This window comes from Papaver somniferum, chromosome 8 (genome assembly GCF_003573695.1).
Source record: "Papaver somniferum cultivar HN1 chromosome 8, ASM357369v1, whole genome shotgun sequence".
In the NCBI taxonomy this organism is placed as follows: Eukaryota; Viridiplantae; Streptophyta; class Magnoliopsida; order Ranunculales; family Papaveraceae; genus Papaver; species Papaver somniferum.
In genome coordinates this window covers 29,919,468-29,928,120 of record NC_039365.1, presented here as the reverse complement: position 1 = coordinate 29,928,120, position 8,653 = coordinate 29,919,468, and the positions used below count along the sequence as shown (strand labels likewise).

The following is an 8,653-nucleotide window of genomic DNA, read 5'->3' as shown; positions in this document are numbered from 1 at the left end:
GAGACACATATAAGTATCTCAATTTTGGCATAGGGAACGTTTTGAGACATATTAAGAGACACTTATAAACGTATCTTAATTAAGTTTTGAGACGTTTATATGTGTCTCATAATTATTTACCGACGGATAATTAAGCGAACCAATTATATTGTTCTGGTTATTTAAAGCGACGCATAAAAAATTTAAGAGACGCTTAAATTCTTCTCAAATTAAATTCATATTTTAAATAAAAAAAATATATATTTAAAATTTTCTCCGCCTGCACATTTTATTTCCGGCACCAGAATACAAGTATATACAGCCACTCCATTCCCAATCAAATATGAAACCTTATTCGATCAAAATTCTATTATCACATACAAATCCATCCATCCATACAATCAATCAATTCTATTTCTTTGATCTGAATTTTAATTTTAACAAAACAAACCATGAATAACAGGTCTGTCTCTAGAATTTAGGATCAAGGTTGAGCATATTTAGATTTTCTTGTTCAATCAATGTCACCGGACTTCATCATGCATATGCATTGGATACATTTTCTACAAGAATTTAGGAAATTACCTACAACTTGTTCACTCAAATTGTATTACGCTTATCCAACTTTGTCTTCTGATTTCCTTATAATGCCACCTGATGTAAACAGAACATCTCTAGGAGTCGGTTTACATACCAAAGAAACAGAACAAATGAGAACAATTTCCAGACATATACCTTTACTATAGCTTCTTGTTCTGATCTTTCCACTTTTGTTTAGTCTAGCACCACCAAACATAAAGTTGCCTTTTTCTTCTCCTGAAGATTTGCAAGTCAGTCTACAAAGAGAGACAATAGAAATAGTGAAAACTGTTAGGGACCTGGTGCTATATGTAAAGTAATAAGGTCAAAAGATAGTTTTCAGTTCAGAAAGTGGAAATATACAGGAAATCAATACCCCAATGATGTGAAATAGGTATGTCAGAATTCAGATTCAGATTCAAATATCTAAAATTTCATTGGTTGAAGCACATCAAACGGATTAGTTATATGTGGATGTGTTGCTTAATGGTAAGTGGTAACAGAACAGTCAAGCTTCTAAAACAGTTATTGTACTTAAACAATTACTGTACTAACTCCAAGATAAGAAAGTACATAGTTATACCTGATCATATTCTTTCTGTTGTGCCCTGGGTTGCTTCAAAGGATTATCTTTTACACCTACAAACAAAGAAATTTCCAAATCAGATCAAAGGGATCCTTATCAAGAACATCACAGATAAATAGCTGATTTCAAGAATTTTATCTGTCTTGAAAGACATAATTCAATCTGTGATTAACAGTAAAAGATAGTAGAACTAGACCTATTACACAAATTCAAATACGATATTTTTGAGTAAAACACACAATTTCAATTGTTTGGAAGTAAGAGTACCAATTGAGAAGCTAGAAAACGAATTCTTCGGCTTTGCGCCCACCAAAATTTTCAGGATTGCATGATTTGCATCTGCTTGATCTTTTTCTTTGGCCTCAACTGCAGTTCAAACAAGCAAATAAGAAAACCAGTTTGAACATAATCATAAAGAATATCAGAAAACCTACACAGACCACAAATGGAAATAGATGGCAAAATTTATTGAAAAAGTACAAAAAGCAATACCCAGTTGCTATGTCCACACTTCTTCCTGCATTTACAGCAGCACCCAATTACAGAAAGCAATACCCAGTTACAAAATGCACAACATAATGGTGGTTCCCAACTCATTCAGTCTTATAATGTTATACCTACCATTTAAACTTCTATTACCAAACAAGTCAAATTCTTAGATGTTTATTTCCCGCCTGCCTTAAACATGTGGTCTACCTCTCACATGATCATGAATTCATTTACAAGGGTAGTAAGTGTGGAAAAATCGACTTACTTGTGGGAGATCATTCTGTCCTGGTTGTACATTTATATAGGATAGAATTGGACCTGAAAGGTACCATGAATGAGTAGCTCTCCTTCATGTCCGCTAACCAGCTGAAATTAAAAAGGATACAAGGGTTAGTAGTTGATACTGAGAGTATAAATCAATCCTTCTCCCTCCTCCTTTATCCGGGCTTGGGACCGACAATGCAAGCATTGGCGGAGTTAAGAAGGTTTTGGTGAACACCAAATTAATAAGATAATTATATTAAGTAAGTATGGCAGTTACAGACCCCAAAAAAACCTAACCTCACTGTGCTAGACAACACTACAAAGGTTGGAATAAACAAAAAAGGACACTAACAAGCAAATTCGTATATGCAACAAGTTGAATTTGCCATGTGCTAGTGTCGAACCTGTCCTTGATATGCACAAAAGAGCATAACTACATCTGAAATAACAAAAAAGAACACCAAAAAAACCAAAAATATAGAAATGCTCTGCCAACTGGTTGATATGCTTGTGTTGAACCTATCATCATTACGCAAAAGAACACAAAAAGATTACAAACTAGGATGTTAGCAGACCTTGGCTGGCACCAACCGCAACCTATCCTCAGACCAGATCAGAAAAGTAGGTAGTTTTAGATCCTTCAAAAAGTAAGAGTCATCTCCTTGTGTACCATCCCATATTAAAGCAGATTGATCATGAACTCCCTCGACATAGATCCTATTCTCTGTTGGCTTCACCTTTCTACAATGAACATAATCGCCGACAACAATACATCCTGATGCAACAACCCTTCTTCTATTATCTAGCAGTTGAACTTGCAAGGAAGGAAATTCATTAGATATATTGTCATCATGATCCAAGCCTTGATCATGTTGATGACCTAAGTGAGAATTTGACCCTTTCTCTGGGCTGGGAGTGCCTACACGAGCCGATGATGTAGGTGCCTTGCGTTTCATGCAGTTCAACATCTCCTAAGAACAATAATAGATAAAATCATTATCTATACACTATTAAACTTGAACATACTGCCTACATTACAACAGGTTAGAACTTGAACATACTGCCTACATCTCCTTCTCATTTTCTTTTCGGTACAGAACACAATGATTAGGAGACGCATGAATGGACTCAGCCTTCATTCCTAGATCTATCAGCATAGATTTCATTGTTGGGTATTTTGCAGGAAAGGTGTTGCCTTTTGGGAACCAATTTTTCAGTCGTCCCAAGAGGTGTGTAACACTATTTCCTGACCAACCAAACATCTTTTTCATATGTTGTAGTTCTACAATTACACTAAGTGTTGTTTCATCACCTTTATAACCTGGATAAATCTTTTCCTTCACCAACTCCTTGTACTTGTGGTATTTCTTACCTAGGTCTTTCTCCTCACCACCTTCGTTCACATCCTTATTTAACCCTTCAAATACTCCATACGCCTTATCGACAAAATCCCCTAATCAACATTGTTCATCGCTAATTTTCTCTTCTACATGTTCCTCAACAGAAATTTCTTCCTCTACATTGTCTACACCTACATTTTCAACATCCACATTTTCTTTTACATGTTCCAGCACTACTTGTGATGATGTGGTGGACTTCTCCCAATGTAGACACCAAATTTCATATGACTTGTCTATTAAGTGTCTTTCTAAATGATACTTGACTAGAGCAAAAGACAGAGAATACTTATTTCTACAAATACGGCAAGGACATGGACATAATGGTGAACTTTTTATCCTGTTACTATATGCAAAATCGATAAAATCAGACACCCCTTCTCTATAAACATCACTAAACCTATCTTCTTCATTCATCCAAACCTTATCACCTACTTGCACCATTCTACAACAACATAACATGGTATGTTAATCAAGGACCAAACACAACAATCTTCACACAAGCATCAACACCAACAGAAACTAAAATTGCAGCAGAAGGTTCTTTTTTAATACATTACTAAAACAAGACAAACTCAAATATGATAACACTCTAAAATTTAAATGAAAATTAATGCAGAGTATACATAAGAAAAAACACATCAATCAATCTATAAAACATCGTCGAATAACCAAATGCTGTCAACTGAAACATGTTATAGTAACCAGCAAAACATGTAACAACAATCTTATACCATAATCATAATCGTTCTTAAAGATCAAATATGTTATTATCACACCTAGCAAAACTCACAAACCATGCTTAAATCACAATGAATCAGCTAACAAAAGAAAAAAAAATGTGCAATTCATCTGAGATCTAATATATTTTAAGAAAAACACAAAAAACTGAAACCCTTACTTGTTTAACTTGTTTATCTGGTCTCTACATCAACTACAAACAAAAAGATTCAACATTTATGATTGTAATTTACTAACCTTGAGAAACAATGATGAATATGAATCTATTGTTCTACAAACTTAAATTGAAATATGATAAAAACCCAAGTTTGAGAAAGAGTTGAATTTCTATGAGATTCAAAAAAAAAAATCAAATTAAGAATATGCTATTCAGCTACACTAACATGAATTAAAAACCACCAGAAAACATGGCAAAGACATGATGAAGTTGTGCACAAAAGCAGCATCTCTCGTGTTAAAATACTGGCAGAAAACTAAGTGCACTCAACACTTCTACAACTGCAAGTAAATGTTAAAGATCATACACCTATATCATACTCATGAACCTTACTCTCTAAGCTAAATATCAAACACTTTAACTTTCAAAACTCACAGACCAATAGTGAAAAACCAAAGACATAACCCTTAAATGGAATCAGTTCATAAAAACATAAATCAAAGACACAACTTCCAAAATAGAGAGAGAGAGAGAGAAAAAAAAAAAAACAAATAGGGTTAGAGGTAATACCTGAAACTTCAAAGATTTTACTTGAATCTTCTTCTACAAATTTCAAACACAAAAATTTGAAATCAAAATTTTAGGGTCATCAATAAAAATAATTTCGATTTATAGAGAGAATACAACAAACAAATAGGGTTAGAGGTAATACCTGAATCTCCAAAGATTTTACTTCAATCTTCTTCTGCAAATTTCAAACACAGAAATTAGAAATCAAAATTTTAGGGTTTGTCAATCAAAATAATTTCGATTTATGTAAAAGTTATATGTCTTACCTGAGGATAGAGATTTCTAGGGTTTCTAATTCTTCAATTGAATCTTCTTCTGAGAGTTTCAATCTAAGAGTATCAGTTGAATTTTCAAGATAGAGATTTGTAAATTAGGGTTTTTGATACGAGTTTTTAGGTCAGCAAATCATACATCAGTTGAAGCTTTTTGGTTTAGTTTCTGGTTTCGAGTTGATTTAGGTTTTTGTTACTCAGTTTCTCTTAACCGATTTCACTCATTTTTCTCTGATTTTTTTTTGAGCCGAGAAAAGTAAAGTTCGAGAAGAAGTCGATGAAAACAAGTGAGAGAGAGGGATAGTTCGACGAGTGGCTTTATTGTTTTAAGGACCAGATTTTTATTAAATTAAATATCGCCTAAATTTCAAAACAACCCAAAATAAAGGTGGGAACTAAAATAAGTGGTGGGAATAAATGTAAATCATGTTCAAAATGATTTGGTGTGAGACAAAGATTTGGAGGGGAAATTTGAGGGGAAAAAATGTTGGGGGAAAATTTAAGAGGGAAAATAATGGGAGAGATTTAGAAAATTGGAAAGGGAGGGAATTTTGGAGGGAAGTTTGGAGTTTGGAGGGAAATAATATGGGATTATAATAAAAAAGAAATGATAAATTAGATATATATTAAAGTTATTAAATTTTATAGAGACACGTTTTAAGACACTTGTAAGAGTAGTTGAAAAATCAGAATTAAAGCTACTCATATTTTTTATTTGAGACTCTTATATGATTGGAAGCACTAAAGACATATATATGTGTCTCGAACCCAAAAAATCGATATGTCTCAAGTCGGGCCAGATGGTGTAGTTTTCTTGGTCAAACCACAAGTCTTTCACATGTGGTACAATCATATTGTCATCTCCATCATGATCCAGTAATGGTGGTTCAAAAATATGTAAGTATTCAATATTAATTACTGAATAAGTCCCCAAATAAGGTGATAAATCAGGCCGAAATATATTATCACCAATCTGATCGAGGATACGAAATGATCTGTATCCCAATTTCTTTAACTTTTTACTTTTTACGTTTCTTACCTAACTTCAACCACACCACGGTCATCTTGTTTTTATAACATATAACTTTTTTTTTAAGTAACTCACCAAGTTGCTTGTAGAGAGATCACGATAAAACCATAAACCACAATAATTTTTCCTAAAAGAAACTGTTAGAGCACTGCTCGGTCGAACTCGTAAACGTTGCTAGCTCAAGCTTGTTTTTCAAGTTTAGTTGATCAAAACTATACACTTGATTTCTAGTCTACTTATAGATATGTCTCGGATAAGGATATAAGTGTATAGTTCAGCATTAGACTTCACGGCGTTCACCATTTGAAGAAAAAAATCTACTGAAGAGCTTGGAGGAACTTCATCAACAAAAGGTATGTGGAGACTAAAATTTATCTATCACTAAGAAGTCTATTTAATTCTATCTTCTAATGAGACTAACTCGTATAACTATATATACTTTTACAGTATATACAATTAAAATTTTGAGCCGAGTTTATCTTGTTTATCTATTTCTCGAAATACGTGTTGGAAGCTGTTAGCTTTAGCTAAGTTCATCATCTACTTGACAAGTTTAGGTGGAAACAATTTATTTGTTGGAAACTAAATATAAGTCAAGATGATCATGTGAAAATTACCTTGAACATCTTACATGATTTGTGTGAGACAATCATTTGATGTTAGCTTGGGAAGTTTCGTATTGATCGATTAATCACTTGAAAATTACTTGAAGCTAGTGGTATGTGTAAGACTACCAATGTTGTCTTCTAAGGATGTTTCAATGATTAAATGAGAGTTTTAGCCAATGCCTGGATATAACACAGTATGTATCCTTTGTATATGCACTGTGAAGCTCTAGTTCAGGTCCGAAACTCTTTCCTGCGAACCATGTTTGCGAACGGGTTTACCTGTGAAAAGGTTCGGAGTTGTTATTCGCGTACTCTTTTTACGAATGCCTAGGCAAGGATAAGTACGGAACAGTTGTCCGCGTACTCTGTTTGCGAACGACACGACAAGGCCAAAGTCCAGAACTGTTGTTCGCGTACTCTGTTTGCGAACGCAGTGGTTAGGTTCTAAAATCGGTAAGTATGGTTTTTATACTCATGAACTCAGGTTCGTTTGCAAACTCAGTTTGCGAACTAAAGTCCGTGGAAATTTAATGATATAAGGTATGCGAAACTTTTTTTGCAAACCGTGGCATTATGTTCATGAATTGGTTCTTGTATAAGTACTTTGTACAATTACAAACCAGACCGAATATGTTTCAATTGTTCATGTATATTTTTATGATATAGTGAACAATTGAACAACTCTCTTGAAACACATTTAGATTCATTTTATTATATATCATGGTTAATTGATCATCATATTTGATCTAGAAGTGTTAGATGAATATGGCTAAGTTATAAGTGTTAATATGGCTAACTTCGGTTAACTATTATTGAGCCAACGGTTATAAACGTTTAGATACTATTTACCAATATCCAAATATAGGTATATTTCATTTGTGTGTATCAAGCTAATACCATCTAACGGTGGAAATTGATTGTTTAGTTTCTAAGCAGACTTAGCTTGAATCTTAAATCAGGAGTTTATCTAACGGTAAATATCAATTGATTTGTTACTATGTCATCTTAGCATTGATTGTAAGCAACCCTGATTTGAGAGACTATATAAGGGAGAACTCTAGTATATCGGAAACCTAATCCCGACACTTCCGTGTGTCCTAGTTGCAAACTAGAGTCGATTCTTCTTTAACCTAGGTTTTCTAAAACCATTATCAGGTTAACGAATTGAAGACTTCATTTGGGATTCGTGAAGACAGATCCAACTATTTCTCTGTAGTTTTATATTCTGATCTTACTTTTTCTATCGTATTGAGTTTGATCTTCCCTAAGATTTACTCGAGGTTTATCTCCGATAGGTAAGATATAAAAAGTAATCACAACAGTTCTTCATCTCAGACTCTTGTGATTCCACAATAACTTCTTATGTTAATCAGTTAGGTTATTGTGAGGTGACTAATATTTCTAGGCTACTCTTCGGGAGTATAAGACCGGATTATTAGTTGAGTTTCCTGTTCACCTTGATTTATCTAAATATGGAAACAACAACCAGAATAGACATATCTGTGCGAGACATATTTGTTTATAAGTTTTTTACTTTGGGTCGTAGCAACTCTTAATTGTGGGTGAGACCATCTAAGCGAATCACGTGCGCAGAGTCTGCTGGGATTCAAAAGGCATAAGGAACGCGACTGTACCTTAATCGGTTTGAGACTTGGTTAGCGCTCAACTACATTCCTGTCCAAAGTTAACTTATAGTAGGCTAGAGTCTGTAGCGGTTTAATACAGTAGTGTGGTGTTCAATGCTGGACTAGGCCCCGGGTTTTTTTTTTCATTTGCGGTTTCCTCGTTAAAAAATTTTCTGGCGTCTCTGTTATTTCTTTTCCGCATTATATTTGTTTATATAATTGAAATATCACAGGATGTGTGTAGTTCAATCACAGTTGATAAATCCGACCTTGTTTATTGGATAGAAATTGATTGACACTTGGGCATTGGTCTTTGGTACCGTCCAAGTTATTCTTACATCAATCAGGCTCACATA

The 8,653-nt window shown here is 33.9% G+C and overlaps 2 long non-coding RNA genes across 2 annotated transcripts; both read right to left on the bottom strand.

Annotated features, from left to right (window-relative positions):
- Positions 1–264: 264 nt before the first annotated feature.
- Positions 265–1,985, bottom strand: LOC113302885. The gene is made up of 4 exons (XR_003337165.1): positions 1,412–1,985; positions 1,142–1,197; positions 715–815; positions 265–633 (listed from the first exon to the last, which is right to left on the bottom strand). It is a non-coding gene; the product is annotated as an uncharacterized LOC113302885 (long non-coding RNA).
- A 140-nt stretch (positions 1,986–2,125) lies between these two features.
- LOC113302023 lies at positions 2,126–5,339 on the bottom strand. Its single transcript, XR_003336611.1, has 4 exons — positions 5,029–5,339; positions 4,905–4,937; positions 4,763–4,795; positions 2,126–2,868 (listed from the first exon to the last, which is right to left on the bottom strand). It is a non-coding gene; the product is annotated as an uncharacterized LOC113302023 (long non-coding RNA).
- Positions 5,340–8,653: the final 3,314 nt, after the last annotated feature.